General features: G+C 41.8%; 1 protein-coding gene across 4 annotated transcripts in view; it reads right to left on the bottom strand.

The window, feature by feature from the left end:
- tp53i11b (tumor protein p53 inducible protein 11b) overlaps window positions 1–20,573 on the bottom strand; it is a 99,659-nt gene that overhangs the window by 69,766 nt on the left and 9,320 nt on the right. The window contains exon 2 of one of the 4 annotated variants that reach the window (XM_045688572.1): window positions 4,635–4,840. The exons of 2 other annotated variants lie outside the window; for them this stretch is intronic. The gene's annotated coding sequence lies outside the window, so the exon portion shown is untranslated. Of the gene's footprint in view, window positions 1–4,630; window positions 4,841–20,573 lie in introns of all 4 variants that reach the window. One more of the 4 variants, XM_045688571.1, reaches the window with a different exon arrangement.

The raw sequence follows: 20,573 nt of genomic DNA on the forward strand, positions 1-20,573 counted from the left end.
GAGAGGAGGCGGGAGAGGAGGAGGAGGAAGAGGGGAGATGGGAGTTGGGTGAGCTGTGCCACTGAGGGAGTAGGGTGAGCTGTGCCACTGAGGGACTTGGGTGAGCTGTGCCACTGAGAGAGTTGTGTGACCTGTGCCACTGAGGGAGTTGGGTGAGCTGTGCCACTGAGGGAGTTGGGTGAGCTGTGCCACTGAGGGAGTTGGGTGAGCTGTGCCACTGAGGGAGTTGGGTGAGCTGTGCCACTGAGGGGGGAGTCCACACCAAGGACGATCACTACAAGATCATCCGAATTCAAGTGAACAGGAGCGTTCACACGACAAACGTTAACTACCGAGAGAAATGGGTAAGGAGCGCTATTGTTTGGATCACCTTAAAAAAGCCATTTTATCCCTGACCCTCCCGCGATAAAAAAAAACCTACTTTGACAACCGGTCAAAAACTGCATTCCATTGAAGCATTCTTGGTTCTAGATGCGCAAGGCTGCTTGAAGAGGAGAGGCAGAGCACACAGTAAGCTGAATAACTGGTGGCCACATTGGTCTAATTATCAGACGATTTGGGAGAATAATGATCCACGACAAAACAGCGCACATCAGTATGATAAAAGGAAGTATTTTTTCTAATGGTTGTATAAGCTTCTAACACATCTCCTCTTTGCCCAATTACACACCAGACCTCTCCACTGCCCATCAGCTTCAGCCATTCCTCTTTGCCCAATTACACACCAGACCTCTCCACTACCCATCAGCCATTCCTCTTTGGATTCCCAGGAAAAATCTTAAACTACAATAACAGGAGCATTTGAGCGGTTATTCAAACTAGCCTACGTCACTGCAGGTTACAGCCGTAAAACAATGAACCGTGTACTCACTTGAAAAGAGATGAGCACAATGAGAACAAAAAATAAAAAAAATACAAACCGAATTGACACCTATGAGAAAACATTGTTTTTTTACTATGACAAATGAACACACCCCAAAATAGGTCTGTGTTAGCATGTCAGTAACAGGCCTACCGCAGACAGGATGTACTGATCAGATGGTTTGACATGCCGTAGAACTATAAAAACAATACACGTTCCTCTAGCGTGGCAGCTTGCTAACGCTTTTATATAGTCATGTAAAACGTATCATAATAATTATCCGTTATCATCCGTGGTCGTGGACCGGCCCCTGAGCACCGTTTGACACTAGTCTCCAACATCTATCTGTCTGTAGCTGAAAAATGATTCATATTCCTGAAAGAACCAGGGCAAGAAAGAGAAGAGATGTATTGAACCTGGCACATTGGAGGTGGACCATGATGTTGTGTTGTTCAGCAGCTCCCCTGATCTTTACTGCCTACAGCATAAAAAAAAAAAAAGATGTGACGCACGCAAAACACACAGGAGGAATCTAGTCATTATTATGCCTGCCTGCCTGCCTGCCTGCCTGCCTGCCTGCGTTTTGATACACAGAAGGAATGTAGCTCATTATCCTCAATTGCTCCGGAAACCCTCCAGGAGACAACACTCAGGCAGAAAGGTTTAACATTTTTTTTTACATTTTAAACCTAATTCGCATCACAAAACACCCATAACCAAGATGAATGTGACACAGTGTGCTTTCAACATGACAACAAGAGAAAGCCCATTAACTCCACTTCTACAGGTTTCCTTCCTAGTCCCCCACTAGGGGCCCTAGTCCCCCACTAGGGTTCCCCACTAGGGGCCCTAGTCCCCCACTAGGGTTCCCCACTAGGGGCCCCCACTAGGGGCCCTAGTCCCAGCCCTAGTCCCCCACTAGGGGTCCTACAGGTTCCTACTAGGACTAGATCTAGGGGTCCTATGAAATAAATCACTAGTTCTATGATAAAAACTTATCTGAATTGACCTACAAAAACATTTTGGGAACCCCCTGACTTAAAAATGGTCTGTTCCAACAGCCTGTGGTCCGACCCATCAGTGTCTCTCTGGTGGGGAGATACACAGGAAACGGGAAGTGACGACAGTAGAAAACAGTGTCTCTCTGGTGGAGAGATACACAGGAAAAGGGAAGTGACGACAGTAGAAAACAGTGTCTCTCTGGTGGGGAGATACACAGGAAACGGGAAGTGACGACAGTAGAAAACAGTGTCTCTCTGGTGGAGAGATACACAGGAAACGGGAAGTGACGACAGTAGAAAACAGTGTCTCTCTGGTGGGGAGATACACAGGAAAAGGGAAGTGACGACAGTAGAAAACAGTGTCTCTCTGGTGGGGAGATACACAGGAAAAGGGAAGTGACGACAGTAGAAAACAGTTGCGTTGTGATACGTTTGCAAACTTCCCGGTGTGTCAATGTCTATTATTATTATTAAGACACACAGTAACAGGTCGATCAACAAGCCATCCTCCAACCTGTGTGTAATAACACAGTAACAGGTCGATCAACAAGCCATCCTCCTACCTGTGTTTAATAACACACACAGTAACAGGTCGATCAACAAGCCATCCTCCTACCTGTGTGTAATAACACACAGTAACAGGTCGATCAACAAGCCATCCTCCTACCTGTGTGTAATAACACAGTAACAGGTCGATCAACAAGCCATCCTCCTACCTGTGTTTAATAACACACACAGTAACAGGTCGATCAACAAGCCATCCTCCTACCTGTGTTTAATAACACACAGTAACAGGTCGATCAACAAGCCATCCTCCTACCTGTGTGTAATAACACACAGTAACAGGTCGATCAACAAGCCATCCTCCTACCTGTGTGTAATAACACACACAGTAACAGGTCGATCAACAAGCCATCCTCCTACCTGTGTGTAATAACACACAGTAACAGGTCGATCAACAAGCCATCCTCCTACCTGTGTGTAATAACACACAGTAACAGGTCGATCAACAAGCCATCCTCCTACCTGTGTGTAATAACACACACAGTAACAGGTCGATCAACAAGCCATCCTCCTACCTGTGTTTAATAACACACAGTAACAGGTCGATCAACAAGCCATCCTCCTACCTGTGTGTAATAACACACACAGTAACAGGTCGATCAACAAGCCATCCTCCTACCTGTGTTTAATAACACACAGTAACAGGTCGATCAACAAGCCATCTTCCTACCTGTGTTTAATAAAACACACAGTAACAGGTCGATCAACAAGCCATCCTCCTACCTGTGTTTAATAACACAGTAACTGGTCGATCAACAAGCCATCCTCCTACCTGTGTTTAATAACACACAGTAACAGGTCGATCAACAAGCCATCCTCCTACCTGTGTGTAATAACACACAGTAACAGGTCGATCAACAAGCCATCCTCCTACCTGTGTTTAATAACACACACAGTAACAGGTCGATCAACAAGCCATCCTCCTACCTGTGTGTAATAACACAGTAACAGGTCGATCAACAAGCCATCCTCCTACCTGTGTTTAATAACACACAGTAACAGGTCGATCAACAAGCCATCCTCCTACCTGTGTGTAATAACACACAGTAACAGGTCGATCAACAAGCCATCCTCCTACCTGTGTGTAATAACACACACAGTAACAGGTCGATCAACAAGCCATCCTCCTACCTGTGTGTAATAACACACAGTAACAGGTCGATCAACAAGCCATCCTCCTACCTGTGTGTAATAACACAGTAACAGGTCGATCAACAAGCCATCCTCCTACCTGTGTGTAATAACACACAGTAACAGGTCGATCAACAAGCCATCCTCCTACCTGTGTGTAATAACACACAGTAACAGGTCGATCAACAAGCCATTATGGTTCAACAAGCAGGCCCTCAGACGTAGGATCCAAGGCAGTATAGTGTCAGACGTACAGTAGTGCCCTAGTGAGAGAGACCTGAAAGAGGGCTTTTGTCCAAGTGGTGACAGGAAATGTGACACCAATAACATAAAATAATGTTGCCTGTGCAGCGCGCACACACACACCTAATCCACTTCCCACCCCCCTATTCCACTCCCACCACACACACCCACTCCCCTAATCCACACCCACTCCCCTAATCCACACCCACCCCCTAATCCGCTCCCCCAACAGCGAGTCAGCCTCAAGGCCCACCAGAACTGGCCAATGCTCATTTCAATGAGCTTGTAAATAAAATAATTATTGAGTAACTTCACATGCTGCACTGACCTGTACTGTACAATACTGGCTAATAATATAGTGAAGAACAAGAGAACTGAAGAAGAGAGCAGTGATTGACTGTACTGGCTAGTCAGAGCAGCTCACTGCACCTGTACATAGCGCATCTGTAAATAGCCCATCTATCTACCTACCTCATCCTGTATTTATCTATCTTGCTCTTTTGCACCCCAGTATCTCTACTTGCACATTCTACCATTCCAGTGTTTAATTGCTATATTGTAATTACTTTGCCACCATGGCCTATTTATTGCCTTACCTCCCTTATCTCACCTCATTTGCACACACTGTATATAGACTTTTCTACTGTATTATTGATTGTATGTTTTGTTTATTCCATGTGTAACTCTGTTGTTCTTGTCTGTGTTGAACTGCTTTGCTTTATCGTGGCCAAGTCGCAATTGTAAATGAGAACTTGTTCTCAACTAGCCTACCTGGTTAAATAAAGGTGAAATAAATAAAATAAAAGAGTAGAATCGAAGTGTGACTTACTGACAGAAATGTATGGACGTTCCAGCCACTGAATCTCAACTATTGATACCACACAGTACTGGATACTGAGGCTCGAGATGGAGATGTGCGAGAGAGAGTGAGAGGAATCTGGAGGGTCTGGGAGTGGGTTCCACACCTAGCTCCTAACCCAGCATGCAATGCCCTTCTCTGGACAGATATCCTGCCGTAATGGTACCCTGCAGAACTCACCTGTGGTGGAGAAAGAGTGTCAGTATAGTTTTTCAGTTTTTTTTTTCAGTGTTTGGACAATCACTGTCTGACAGGAAGACCTGAAGTAACTAAAATGCTCCATTTAAATAACTTTTTTTAAATAAATAAATACAAATAACAGGTGACTGACAGCTTCTGGAATGTCACATAACAATTTGCAGAGCTGGAATTTTAGTTACCTCACATTCTTGTTGTGAGGCAACATGCGTTTTAGTGGCCATGTGAATGACAAGACAAGCATTCATGAAGCGCTAAGTAAAAAAAATGCTGTCTATGTTTGACTGACTAGATGAACTCCTTTCCAACAGGATTCAGGAGTCAATCTTTAAAAAAAAATAAGTTTCATGCCTCACATCCACAAGTGAAAAAAGCAGCTGGGAATGTGTTGGAGAAAATAAACCAACACTAAGCACAGCCATCACAGCATGACAGGGAAAAAAAACCCTGAGAGATTACTGACAACAAAGCCTGACATTTCAGCCTGTCACACAGTGTGTGTGCGTGTGCCACTGGCATTTCTGGCCGCTTTCAGCCTACACCTGGAACATTGTGACAGGAATTTGCCCTGCCCACTCAATGTTGTCTCTGTACACTTAAACCCTGCACTCTCATACTGTAGCTCTCTCTTCCTTCTGCGCACCAGCAACATAACGGTTGTTCGGTCACTGCTTCACCGATGTTACAGTGTGTGTGTGTGTGTGTGTGTGTGTGTGTGTGTGTGGTCTAATAGCAATGCAAAAAAGATACCGTCAAAAAGCAGACAGGACTTGTCCAGTCAAAGGTATTACCGTGGGGGGGGGGGGGCGAGTTAGGGTTACAAACCCAATAAATATTTGTGAAAAGCAAGACGCTCTTACCCATTGGACGTCAATGGAGACATCTGGGTTGTGAGCACCCACACCCACACACACACCCAGGGTCCACATTACTGATCCCTGGTTAACCTGCTGACAACAGACACTGAAGAAATGAAAGATGAATACCAGGAAGGAAAAAAGCTCTCTCCCCCCCCCCCCAAAATTCTCCTCTCGCTCTCTCCTAGGCTCTTAAAAGCCCAGCGCAGTCAACATCCTGTTTATTCTATGTTATCATAATGTACAATAGCTACTGAAACTAACACTGTAAAAGTGTGTTATATATATATATATTTTTTTTAAATCAGTGTTATTTCCTGATAGTTGCTGGTTGGAAAATACAAAATCAACAGAAATAAAATATTAAAGAAATTGGCACATGGGCCGAATACAACTTTACCATGAAATGCTTGCTTACGAGCCCTTCCCAACGATGCAGAGTTAAAAATAGTAGTAACACAAGATGAATACAATTCAATACACAAGAATGAAGCTTGTGTAAGTCGCTCTGGATAAGAGCGTCTGCTAAATGATATATATATATTGATCGGGTACTTCCTGTATATAGCTTCACATTGATCTGGTACTTCGTGTGTGTGATATATATAACACATACACGAAGTACCCGATCAATGTGAAGCTATATACAGGAAGTACCCGATCAATGTGAAGCTATATACAGGAAGTACCCGATCAATGTGAAGCTATATACAGGAAGTACCCGATCAATGTGAAGCTATATCCAGGAAGTATCAGATCAATGTGAAGCAATATACAGGAAGTACCCGATCAATGTGAAGCTATAAACAGGAAGTACCAGATCAATGTGCTGATGTACGAGGTATTTGAGGGAGATATGGACATGAAGGCAGGGTAAAGAAACTAGGCATCAGGATAATAAAAGCAAAAATAAAGAATGTAGAATGTAGCAGCAGCATATGAAGAGTAAAAGTGTGTGTGTGCGTGCTTAGTGTATGTATGTGGGTTTTGTGTGGGAGTGTCAATGTAGTGTGAGGTGTGTGTGTATACACACATAATAAATAAATAAAAACACACACACACACACACATATATATATAAAAACTCAGCAAAAAAAGAAAACATCCTCTCACTGTCAACTGCGTTTATTTTCAGCAAACTGAACATGTGTAAATATTTGAATGAACATAAGATTCAACAACTGAGACATAAACTGAACAAGTTCCACAGACATGTGACTAACAGAAATGGATTAATGCGTCCCTGAACAAAGTGGGGGGTCAAAATCAAAAGTCAATACAGCTGGTGGCCACACCAGATACTAAGTACTGCAGTGCATCTCCTCCTCATGGACTGCACCAGATTTGCCAGTTCTTGCTGTGAGATGTTACCCCATTCTTCCACCAAGGCACCTGCAAGTTCCCAGACATTTCTGGGGGGAATGACCCTAGCCCTCACCCTCCGATCCAACAGGTTCCAGACGTGCTCAATGGGATTGAGATCCGGGCTCTTCGCTGGCCATGGCAGAACACTGACATTCCTATCTTGCAGGAAATCGTGCACAGAACGAGCAGTATGGCTGGTGGCATTGACATGTTGGAGGGTCATGTTAGGATTAGCCTGCAGGAAGGGTACCACATGAGGGAGGAGGATGTCTTCCCTGTAACGCACAGCGTTGAGATTGCCTGCAATGACAACAAGCTCAGTCCGATGCTGCTGTGACACACCGCCCCAGACCATGACGGACCCTCCACCTCCAAATCGATCCCGCTCCAGAGTACAGGCCTCGGTGTAACGCTCATTCCTTCGACGATAAACGCGAATCCGACCATCACCCCTGGTGAGACAAAACCACGACTCGTCAGTGAAGAGCACTTTTTGCCAGTCCTGTCTGGTCCAGCGACAGGTTTGTGCCCATAGGCGACGTTGTTGCCGGTGATGTCTGGTGCGGACCTGCCTTACATAAGGCCTACAAGCCCTCAGTCTAGCCTCTCAGCCGATTGCGGACAGTCTGAGCACTGATGGAGGGATTGTGCTTTCCTGGTGTAACTCGGGCAGTTGTTGTTGCCATCCTGTACCTGTCCCGCTGGAGAGATGTTCGGATGTACCAACCCTGTGCAGGTGTTACGCGTGGTCTGCCACTGCGAGGACGATCAGCCGTCCGTCCTGCCTCCCTGTAGCGCTGTCTTAGGCGTCTCACAGTACAGACATTGCAATTTATTGCCCTGGCCACATCTGCAGTCCTCATGCCTCCTTGCAGCATGCCTAAGGCAGGTTCACGCAGATGAGCAGGGACCCTGGGCATCTTTCTTTTGGTGATTTTCAGTCAGTAGAAAAGGCCTCTTTACTGACCTAAGTTTTCATAACTGTGACCTTAATTGCCTACAGTCTGCAAGCTGTCAGTGTCTTAACGACCGTTCCACAGGTGCATGTTCATTAATTGTGTATGGTTCATTGAACAAGCATGGGGAAACAGTGTTTAAACCCTTTACAATGAAGATCTGTGAAGTTATTTGGATTTTTACTTATTATCTTTGAAAAGACAGGGTCCTGAAAAAAGGGACAATTATTGTTTTTGCTGAGTTTATATAGTCTAATGAGTGTATGTAAGGTCAGTGCAAGAGGGAGTCAATGTAGATATTAGAAGGTACCCAAACTATCAGCCGATTTTAAGGTTTTATTATTATACTATAAGCCAGACTTAGTCTGGACAGCTTCAGATGGTGCCTGCGTTTGGTGAGACTACTAGTTTGCTGGCAGCCTAGTTGGATATTACTTGGTAGGGTTATAACAGTTCACCAAACCCACAGATCTGTACGCATTGCAGTTTTTAAATGGGTCACGGTTCGGTACAGTGGGAAAATTCAATGCCAACAGTTACATTTTAGTTTATTTAAGAACATCCAACGTGTTGGTACTCCTGACTCCATCAGTGGAGTTTTTTTTTTTAAAGTTATCCTTTTTAGATAAAACAAAAAAAAACAATCATGTCACCAAATAATTGATTAAAACACTATTTTTCAATGAAGGTCTACAGTAGCCTCAACAGCACTCAACAGCCGGAGGACAGTTAGCTTCTGTCCTCCTCTGCGTACATTCACTTCACTACAATACATAGAGAGAATGACAATAGTCAAACAGTTTTGAACAAATTCATTTCTTTAAAAAAATGGAGAAGCAAGAGTCTTTTTTTTTTCAATACTTAGCTAGCAAATGCAGCTAGATAGTTTAGCCTACTCAAACAGAGGGATGCTATGCTAGCTATTACTATCCAACAACACTGGAACTCTTCCAAGTCAAGGTAAGTTTTTGGGTTGTACTAATTTATTGCCACCGGGGCCCGCCGGTATATGTGCTAAACTGCTTACTGACTATACACTAACGTTACTGCATGATTGTAGCAGGTTTACTAACGTGTTACTAGTTCTATTAGCTGTGTTGACGATGACGTTACTTCAGGTAACATGGGGACAACGATGTAGGCTGTGTGTAGCAGTTATGACATGGTTTGGGTTAGAAATATGTTTTCACCTGGTCACATCCAGCTGATGTTTTGTGCATTGAAGTCCACAAGCAAAGGGAAAAAGGTGAGAGGAGGAGTGCGCAACGACGGTAGAAGGAATACAACGTGGCTGCTATGAAAGTGAATTGTGTTTACGTGTGATCAGGGGTGTATTCATTCTGCCGACTCTGTTGAAAAACATTTCTTAAAAACGGAAGCAAACTGAACAAAAACATAGCCGAATTTGTCCAATAGTAACTAAAAGATTTACACCCTAGATCAGCAAGATGCAGGTAAGAGTGGGCAAGGCAGTATTGAACGGGTCACTGTCAAATCAAATCAACCTGTGTGCACCTGTTGTAAACGTTCATTCATAGGTTAGGTTGAGGCAACCTCACGATGGGTACAGGGGAACATTAGAAGACATTGTAGTATCCTAAACCCATCACTGTTACATTGAACTGGGTGAATATGAATGACAGTATCCTAAACCCATCACTGTTACATTGAACTGGGTGAATATGAAGGACAGTATCCTAAACCCATCACTGTTACATTGAACTGGGTGAATATGAAGGACAGACGTCCAATATGCTGTAATAGAAATAAGGCCCTTCTCCAAAAGAAAAAGATAGTCCTCCCTCATCTTAAACGGCACTGACCGCCACTGGACTATGATCATTAGTCATGTAATGCCTGGTGAGATCACTATCAGGAATAACAACACTTTGTATTGTCTTAAATGAGAACACCATTACTCAACAACACTAAATTAAAAAAAGTGCAGTGTGTGTGAATTCCAATATGTAAAACATGTCTCAGATATGGTATAGCCTTTTTGCTATAAAAATATGTGCACTTGTGTGACTCATAAAGGATACTGTAGCAACAGTACTTGTGGTTTCCCACTCTGGGGTGATGGCCTGTCACTGTTAAGTAAAGTGCCTTCACAAAGTATTTAACCCTTTGACTTTCCACATTGTACTGCATTACAGACAGAATTTAACATTTCTTGAATTTAGATTTTTTTTGTGGGGGGGGGGGGTCACTGGCCTACTGCGCGCACACACACACACAATGTCGAAGTACGTTTTTATTTAAATTTTTTGAAAATGAAAAGCTGAAATGTCTTGAGTCAATAAGTATTCAACCCCTTTGTAATGGCAAATCTAACATTTCAGAAGTAAAAATGTGCTTAACAAGTAACATAAGAAGTTGCATGGACTCACTGTGTGCAATAGTGTTGAACAGGATTATTTTTAATGAATACCTCATGTTCCCTCAGAGACAAGGGAGGTTTCCCCAATTCCTCGCAAAGGGCACCTACCTACTGGTAGATGGGTTAAAAAATTAAAAAAATGTATTAAAAAAATAACAATAATTAAAAGCCGACATTGAATATGTCTTTGAGCATGGTGAAGTTATTACACTTTGGATGGTGTATCAATACACCCAGTCACTACAAAGATACAGGTGTCCTTCCTAACTCAGCTGCCGGAGAGGAAGGAAACCATGAGGCCAATGGTGACTTTAAAACCGTTAGAGTTTAATGGCTGTGATAGCTGAAAACTGATCATGGATCAACATTGTAGTTGCTCCACAATACTAACCTAAATGACGGAGTGAAAAGAATGAAGCCTGTACAGAATTAAAAAAATATTCCAAAACATGCATCCTGTTTGCAACAAGGCACTAAAGTAATACTAACTTTTTGTCCTGAATACAAATTGTTATATTGTTTGGGGAAAATCCAATAAGACATTATCGAGTACCACTTTTCATATTTTCAACCATAGTGGTGGCTGCATCATGTTATGGGTATGCTTGTCATCATTAAGGACTGGGGAGATTCAGGATAAAAAATTTTTTTTAAAGAAACTGAATGGGGCTAAGCACAGGTAAAATCCTTAAGGAAAACCTGGTTCAGTGTGCTTTCCACCAGACACTGGGAGACAAATTCACCTTTCAGCAGGACAATAACCTAAAAACACAAGGCCAAATCTACACCGGAGTTGCTTAACAAGAATATTCCTGAGTGGTGAGTTTGTTTAGACTTAAATCTACAGCAAGACTTGAACATGGTTGACTAGCTATGATCAACAACCAATTTGCTTGAAGAACTTTGAAAATAATAAAAATGGGCAAATATTATACAATCCAGATGTGCAAAGCTCTTACAGACTTACCCAGAAAGACTCACAGCTGTAATCACTGCCAAAAGGTGAGTCTAACATGCATTGGACTCAGGGGTATGAATACTTACTCAAATTAGATATTTCTGTATTTCATTTTTCAATACATTTGCAAACATTTCTAAAAACATGTTTTCATTACGGGGTATTTTGTGTAGTTTGGTGGGGGGGGGGGGAACGATTTAATCCATTTTGAATTCAGGCTGTAACACCAACTGCGGAATAAGTCAAGGGGTATGAATACTTTCTGAAGGTTCTGTAGCCCTGGATTGTCCATCCATATGCATTAAGAGCAACACAGGGTGAATTTGCCAGTTCATTGACAACTTTGGCTTATATAGACCCGTTTGCTGAAATGCATTTTATTATCGAACGGTTAGGTACGGTTAGGTATAGCCCAATAACAAAAAGAACTTCAAACCTCTTTCAGTAATAGCTCGTTTTCAGTTTCCCCTCCCCACTCAGACCAAATCTAAGACAGGTCTAGCAAAAGTTAGATAAAAAGCTATTTCTGTCCACTTTAAAATGGAAATCTATTACAGTAATGTACTTTAATTGTTATCAAGAAATTACTTGATATTCATATAAAAAAACAGCTGCATTGGGCCTTTAAATCTAAAGAGGTAAGAGAGAGTACATGGCAACACAGAAACATAAATACCCTGATGAAGACAGACCTGTTCCCTGTGAGGAGGACACAGAGTTCCATACTACATCATTCTGTAACAGCCTACTGTCAAATTGTTTCATCTCATGTTCCAGTTTTACTTCGTTTTGTACTTTTTGTCTGAACTCAAAACAAGGAGTCAACCTCTCCAACAGCTCTCTCGCGTACTGTTAATGACCTGTTCCCTCACAGCCTTACACTAAACCACCAGAGGTGGGACCAAGAAATTAGAGTCACAAACATGTCTCAAGTCACAAGGTCCGAGTATCAAGCTAATGTGTCTATTTTAGGCAACTTTTCCTTATTTTGTCTAGAACATATTTTGATTATGTAATACTTAAATTCTAACACCAAATTCCAAATGCAAGCGTTAAGTAAATTAAAATCAATTTCAAGCAATTATGACATACCAAAAAGACCATTAGACCTATGCTAGTAATCATTACTTGATGCCCCATTGCTGGTGAGGTTGCAAAGTAAACTATTCATATTTTTGATCACTAAACAGTTTTTTTGGAGCTGCAATTCTATAGATATATGGCCATCCTCCCTCCATGACGTTTGTGATGCACACGATTCTATACAGTGCCTTGCAAATGTATTCAAAGCCCTTGGATTCCTTCAAAAATTATTGTTACAAAGTTCGATTAATGTCAAAGTGGAATGTGAACGTGGAAGGAAAATGGTACATACATTTATTTTAAATAAAATGAATACAAAGTAAATAACGCAAATATAGTCGTTGATTAAGTATTCCCCCCTCCCTGACTCAATACATGTTAGAGACACATTTGGCATAAATTACAGCTGTGAGTCTTCTTGGGTAAGTCTATAAGAGCTTGGAATACTATCCCATTATTCTTTACAATATTTTCTTACAAAAAAAATTCACTGTCTTCTTGGTAAGAAACTCCTGTGTAGATTTGGCCTTGTGTTTTAGGTTATTGTCCTGCTGAAAGGTGAATTTCTCTCTCTGTGTCTGGTGGAAAGCAGACTGAAGCATGTTTTCCCGCTAAAATTTTGTCTTTGCTTAGCTTCCATCCCATTTATTCTTATCCTGAAAATCTCCCCGGAATTTGCTGATGTCAAGCAAAGACCACCATGCTTGAAAAAAAAAAAGGCAGTTACTCAGTGATGTGTTGTTTGCTCCAAACATAGGGCTTTGCATTTAGGCCAAAAAGTGTATTCCTAGGCAGTGTTTTATTTTCTTCTTCTTCAGTATTTATTTAGTGCCTTGGTTGCATACATATGAATGTTCAGGAATATTTGTATTGTTCTTTTCGCTCCGTCAAATCAGGTGTTTATTGTGGAGTCACTACAATGGTGTTGCTCCTCTCCCATTGAACTCTGATCGTTTTAAAAACGTCTACAATGGCAACATCCCTGAGCCGTTTCCTCCCTGTCCTGCAGCTCAGTTCAGAAGGACGACTGGATCTCTGATGTGTTTGGGTAGTTTAATACATAATCCACAGCATAAATATTAACTTGACCAGGCTTAAAGCGATATTCAGTCTGATCTGTTATGGTTACCCTTCTACCAATCACAGCCCTTTGAGGCTTTCATTGAACCTGTGCTTGAAATTCAATACTTGACTGAGAGACCTTACAGATGTACAGTGCATTCGGTAAGTATTCAGACCCCTTCACTTTTTCCACATTGTTAAGTTAGACTTATTCTAAAATGGGTTCAATTGTCCCCCCCTGTTCAATCTACACACAATACCCCATAATGACAAAGCAAAAACAGGTGGACATTTTTGCTAATTTATAAAAAAATAAAAATCACATTTACATAAGTATTCAGACCCTTTACCCAGTGCTTTGTTGAAGCATCTTCGGCAGCAATTACAGCCGTATCTTCTTGGGTATGACGCTACAAGCTTGGCACACATGTATTTGGGGAGTTTCTCCCATTCTTCTCTGCAGATCCTCTTAAGCTCTGTCAGGTTGGATGGGGAGCGTTGCTGCACAGCTATTTTCAGGTCTCTCTAGAGATGTTTCGATCTGGTTCAAGTCAGGGCTCTGGCTGGGCCACTTAAGAACAATCAGAGACTTGTCCCGAAGCCGAAGCCACTCCTACATTGTCTTGGCTGTGTGCTTAGGGTTGTTGTCCTGCTGGAAGGTTAACCTTCGCCCCAGTCTGAGGTCCTGAGTGCTCTGGAGTAAGTTTTCATCAAGGATCTCTCTGTACTTTGCCCCGTTCATCTTTCCCTCAATCCTGACTAGCCTCCCAGTCCCTGCAACTGAAAAACATCCCCAGAGCATGATGCTGCCACCACCTTGCTTCACCATACGGATAGTGCCTGATTTCCTCCAGACATGAAGCTTGGCATTGAGGCCAAAGAGCTCAGTCTTGGATTCATCATACCTGAGAATCTTGTTTCTCATGGTCTGGGAGTCCTTAACCTGTTGGGGCTACAGGTTAGCAATGAACCCCGAGTCAGGATTGCTAACAAGGCTGGAAATTCAAAACATCAAAAATCTAATAATTTCAATTTCTCAAACAATCAACTATTTTACACAATTTAAAAAGATAAACATCTCCTTAATCTAACCACATTGTTCGATTTTCAAAGAGGCTTTACGGCAAAAGCATAAAGTTAGATTATGTTAGGACAGTACATAGCCACAAAAGTACAAACATCCATTTTCAATTCAAGGTCAGGCGTCACCAAAAGCAGAAACCAGCTAGAATTATGCACTAACCTTTGTCAATCTCCATCAGATGACACTCCTAGGACATTATGTTATACAATACATGCATTTTTTGTTCCATCAAGTTCATATTTATATCCAAAAACAGCATTTTACAGTAGCGTGAAATTCAGATTTTTTCTTCTCTGAAATGCTTCCGGTGAACATAACAAAATTACTATTCGAAAACATTGGTAAATTATAATATTGTCATTCAAAGAATAATATATTATCATCTCGTAATTGCTACCGAATGGCCAGATCTCAAAATAACTTTACTGGGAAATCACATTTTGCAATAAACGGGGTGCTATGCTAAGAACAACAAGCTATGCTATACAGTTAGCATCATCTAATATCGATAATAACATTGTAAATATCCCCTTACCTTTGATTATCTCCATCAGAAGGCACTGCCAGGAATCCCAGGTCCGGAACAAATGTGGTTTCTTTTGACAAAGTTCATAATTTATGTCCAAATAACACCAAGTAGTTAGCGTTCATTATGCTCCCACAAAACGTGGTGGGGGGGGGTGTAAAATCACGCCGAAAAGCTAAAAAAACCTAGTAAATAATCCATTTACGTTCGTTCAAACATGTCAAACGTTGTTTAGCATTAATCTTTTGGTCCATTTTTAACGTTAAACATCAGTAATATTTTCACACAACCTATCCTATGTCTAGATAAACTATTATGACAAACTCACGCTTCTCAGATTTATGCGCAGGCGCAACAAAATGAAGTGACGACATGTCAACTTCCTTGCATTCCAATTTGCTCTCTGTTTATCATAGACGCTTCAAACAACTTTATAAAGATCGTTGACATCTAGTGGAAGCCGTAGGTGTTGCGAAATGAATCCTTTCTCACTATGGTATCTATAAAACAATGACACTAAATAGTACAGTCACAAAATTCACTTTTTTTAAATCTATTTTTCACAGGTTTTTGCCTGCAATATGAGTTTTGTTATACTTACAGACACCATTCAAACTGTTTTAGAAAATTCAGAGTGTTTTCTATCCGAATGTGTTAATAACATGCATATCCTAGCTTCTGAGTTGGTGTAGGAGGCAGTTAAAAATGGGCACATATTTTTTTCAAAATTTCTCAATACTGCCCCCGAGCCCCAACAGGTTTTAAGGTGCCTTTTGTCAAACTCAAAGCAGGCTGTCTTGTGCTTTTTACTGAGGAGTGGCTTCCGTCTGGTCACTACTATAAAAGGCCTGATTGGTGTACTGCAGAGATGGGAGAAGGTTGTCCTTCTGGAACAATCTCCACAGAAGAAGTCTGGAGCTCGGTCAAAGTGACCATCAGGTTCTTGGTCACCTCCCTGACCAAGGACCTTCTCCGTTTTGGCCGCTCAGTTTGGCGAGCGGCCAGCTCAAAGAAGTCTTGGTGGCTCCAAACGTCCTCCATTTTAAGAATGATGGGAGGCCAGCGTTCTTGGGGACCTTCAATGCTGCAGACATTTTTTGGTACTCTTCCCCAGTTCTGTGCCTCGACACAAACTTTCAGAAGAGGCAACGGCATATGATTTCCCCGTTTGTGCATGTGGGGTGTGGTTATATATGCCTCTTTGTGTAGCCGTTAGCAATGATGCTAACGACAACCTTCTTCTGGTTGACGGAAAGGCTTCCAACACCGTCTCAACTAAATGTTATCTACAAGTAGCCTATGCATACTTGGCATAATGCATCAATCCAGGGTATTTTGTTTTGTAAACTCTACCATCACGTGCCTTACAAAAACCCCACTAAACAGCCTCTTGCTAGGTGTACATTTGAATTCATTATTATTTTTCCCCCCATACCTCGAATATGGTCTCCTGATGTACTTTAAGCATTGTTGTGGACTTATAAAAAACACATTTTGTTGTTTTTCCCTATCCAGAAAAAAAGTGGATGAGAGAGCAGAAAAACTGGGAGAATTATGAAACCTGAAAATACAAAAAAAAACATGAAAACAGAATTCGGAAAACTAAATGGAATTATTCTAAAAATAAAAACAGATTTTATAATAGAAAGTGGATCATTTTGTACATGTATTAAAACTGCAAGTCTGACCAATTCCAGTCCTAAGATCATTATTTATTTTCATTACAAAGAATCCATATGATGGAAAACCATCCCAGTGACAGAGAACTGTGTAGATGACATAGAAAGGCAACAGAAAGCTTGGCGACGGATAGCCATGGTCAGTGGAGGATCAAATTTTGTTAACTGGGCCACCATCTGCTTGGTCTGCGCCGCGGGTGCCCAGGAAAGCGTGCGTCGAGCCCAGGAAAGCGTGCATCGAGCCCAGGAAAGCGTGCATCTGGGCATCTGGAACTTGGACAGCTGCTTGTGCTGTCAAGGCCAGCGTGCAGTGATGTCTGAGCCTCTGGGACAGCCATGCTACTGTTGGCAGACCAGCAACAACGCAACAGAGGCCAGACACTAATCTCAACCATCTCAGCTATCACTGCAGTACAGTTGTGCTAAGTTGGCTGGATGTCCTTTGGATGGTGGATCATTCCTGATACAAAACAGGAAACTGTTGAGCGTGGAAAAAACCCCAGCAGTATTGCTTTTTGAATAGAAATGTTCAGAACTTGTGAAACATCACAGCACTGTAGAAAAATACATGGCTAATCAAAATCAAAACTAGATGGTGTTCTGAGATAGATGGGAGGGGTTTAGGGTAGCTGTAGGGTGGGACTAAAAACAAAACAAAAAAATAACTAAATGTAAAATATACTGTGTCCATAAAATGTATATAGTATGCATGAGCTGGAACTAGAAACCTACGTATTGTTCTCCATTAGTTTACTAGAATTAGGGGAAGGGTGGTAGGGTTAGGGGCAAACATATTTAAAAATAGTGTGCGTGTGTGCAGGTACAGTGCATTCAGGAAGTATTCAGACCCCTTCACTTTTTTCCACATTTTCTGACGTTACAACCAAGATAAGGGGATATAGTTGTATGTCCTTTGGATGGTGGATCATTCTTGATACAAACAGGAAACTGTTGAGCGTGAAAAACCCAGCAGCATTGCTTTTCAAATAGAAAGGTTTAGAACTTGTGAAGTGTGTGTGTGTGTTAGTGTTACAGTGCATTCTGAAAGCATTCAGACCCCTTCACTTTTTGTTCCGTTACAGACTTATTCTTAAATGGATTAAATTGTTTGAAAAGGGGGAAGGAGTCTGAATACTTTCCGATTGCAACGTATACAGTATAGACATCTGATGGTTCTGACTTAGAATATGTGGACAACTACAAATACCTAGGTGTCTGGTTAGACTGTAAACTCTCCTTCCAGACTCACATTAAGCATCTCCAATCCAAAATTAAACCTAAAATCCGCATCCTATTTCACAACAAAGCCTCCTTCACTCACGCTGCCAAACATACCCTCGTAAAACTGACCATCCTACCAATCCTCGACTTCGGCGAAGTCATTTACAAAATAGCTTCCAATACTCTACTCAGCAAATTGGATGCAGTCTATCACAGTGCCATCTGTTTTGTCACTAAAGCCCCATATACTACCCACCACTGCGACCTGTATGCTCTCATCGGCCAGCCCTCGCTACATATTCGTCGCCAAACCCACTGGCTCCAGGTCATCTATAAGTCTTTGCTAGGTAAAGCTCCACCTTATCTCAGCTCACTGGTCACCATAACACCCACCCGTAGCACGCGCTCCAGCAGGTATATCTCACTGGTCATCCCCAAAGGCAATACCTCCTTTGGCCGCCTTTCCTTCCAGTTCTCTGCTGCCAATTACTGGAACGAATTGCAAAAATCACTGAAGTTGGAGACTTATATCTCCCTCACTAACTTTAAACATCAGCTATCTGAGCAGCTCACCGATCACTGCAGCTGTACACAGCCCATCTGTAAATACCCCATCCAATCTACCTACCTCATCCCCATATTGTTTTTATTTACTTTTTTTTTGCTCTTTTGCACACCAGTATTTCTACTTGCACATCATCATTTGCACATCTATCACTCCAGTGTTAATTTGCTAAATTGTAATTAGTTCGCTACTATGGCCGATTTATTGCCTTACTCCATTTGCACACACTGAATATAGATTTTTCTATTGTGTTATTCCATGTGTAACTCTGTGTTCTTTTTTGTCGCACTGCTTTGCTTTATATTGGCCAGATCGCAGTTGTAAATGAGAACTTAACTGGCCTTTCTGGTTAACTAAAAGGTGAAATGTATATATTTATTTATCTATCCGTGTGCCTCTGGGATGACTGAGGGCTGAGTGGCTCCCTGCACTGCATCAGTAGCCCATCAAAGCCAACTCTAGAGGCCGATCTGAATCTCAAACATCTGCAGTCCTGTACTTCCTTTCCACTGTGCATTTTAACAGTGAGAGATGCCAACCACAACCAGTCGTCCTGTGTGGCTTCCTTTGTAAGCGCTAGAACAAAAAGGTTATGGGTTTCATTTCCACAGGGATTACAAACTAAAAATAAGACGTATTCACTGTACCGTAAGTCACTTTGAATGAAGCCAAAACTACAGGAAGACCAAGTGAATGTCGACCATAGGCTACCACTGCCAGATGCTTCCATCTACTCGACACCCAACCATTTACAGGAATATAAAAACATCTCTGCAGCTCCACACCATCAACGGAACCCCCCGGGGGCAAACGCCGAAACACAACACCTACCACTGAGATAAGCCTATCTTCTATATCCAACCATTTAAAAATCAGACTCACTGTTGCAGAAAATGTATCGTAGTCCACTGAGCAATATATATTCATGTGTGTATCGTAGTCCACTGAGCAATATTATATATATCTCAAATGTGGTGACCTCTGACCCTATTGGAATCTACAACATTGTTTTTACCTTTATTTAACTAGGCAAGTCAGTTAAGAACAAATTCTTATTTTCAATGACGGCCAGTTAACTGCCTTGTTCAGGGGCAGAACGACATATTTGAACCTTGTCAGGTCGGGGATTCGAACTTGCGACCTTTCGGTTACTAGTCCAACGCTCTAACCACTAGGCTACGCTGCCGTCCCATTATGATGATAATCATGTTGTCAAGCGCCTCATTGGCCGGTTCCCATTCCAAGAACATTCCACCTTCAGGATACCCTCTGTTCCTCACAGATCTCTAAGGATTTAAAGCTGTAATCAGTAGTTTAAACAATAAAGCATTCTCCAGGTCACTGTTTTGGTAAAAACAAAAAAAGCTGAGGGACGGGGCTGGAGAAATGTAACCACAATCATAGGCACAGAGCTATGGATGCAAGGACTGATCATCCATGATATCAAAAGTATAGGTTTTAATATTGAGGCTATATAGTGTTTGTTTAAATTTACTTTGTTTACAAACATTGGAGTAAAACAAGCTTGTATGATATTTTGGGTTCTGATGGAGTGTGACAGTTGAGCTCAGCTCATGAGGCATTTAGTTTTATAAGTTATATTCTTCAAGAATCAAAAAAAGGGTACATATCATTCCTGTATAAATCCCCAAAATGCCCATTTAATATTTGCAGCAGCAATGTGAGATGGAGGACATTTGTCAATGGCCATCACTCTCCTTGGTCAAATAGCCCTTACAAAGCCTAGAGGTGTGTTGGGTCATTGTCCTGTTGAAAAACAAATGATAGCACAAACCAGACGAGATGATGCATCCCTGCAGAATGCTTGTGTTGCCATGCTGGTTAAATGTGCCTTGAATTCTAAATAAATCACTGAGTGTCACCAGCAAAGCACCCTCACACCTCCATTCTTCACAATGGGAACTACACATGCAGAGAGCATCTGTTCCTACTCTACGTCTCAAAGACAGAGGTCGGAAC

Source organism: Salmo salar, chromosome ssa10 (assembly GCF_905237065.1).
Source record: "Salmo salar chromosome ssa10, Ssal_v3.1, whole genome shotgun sequence".
NCBI classification, from domain to species: domain Eukaryota; kingdom Metazoa; phylum Chordata; class Actinopteri; order Salmoniformes; family Salmonidae; genus Salmo; species Salmo salar.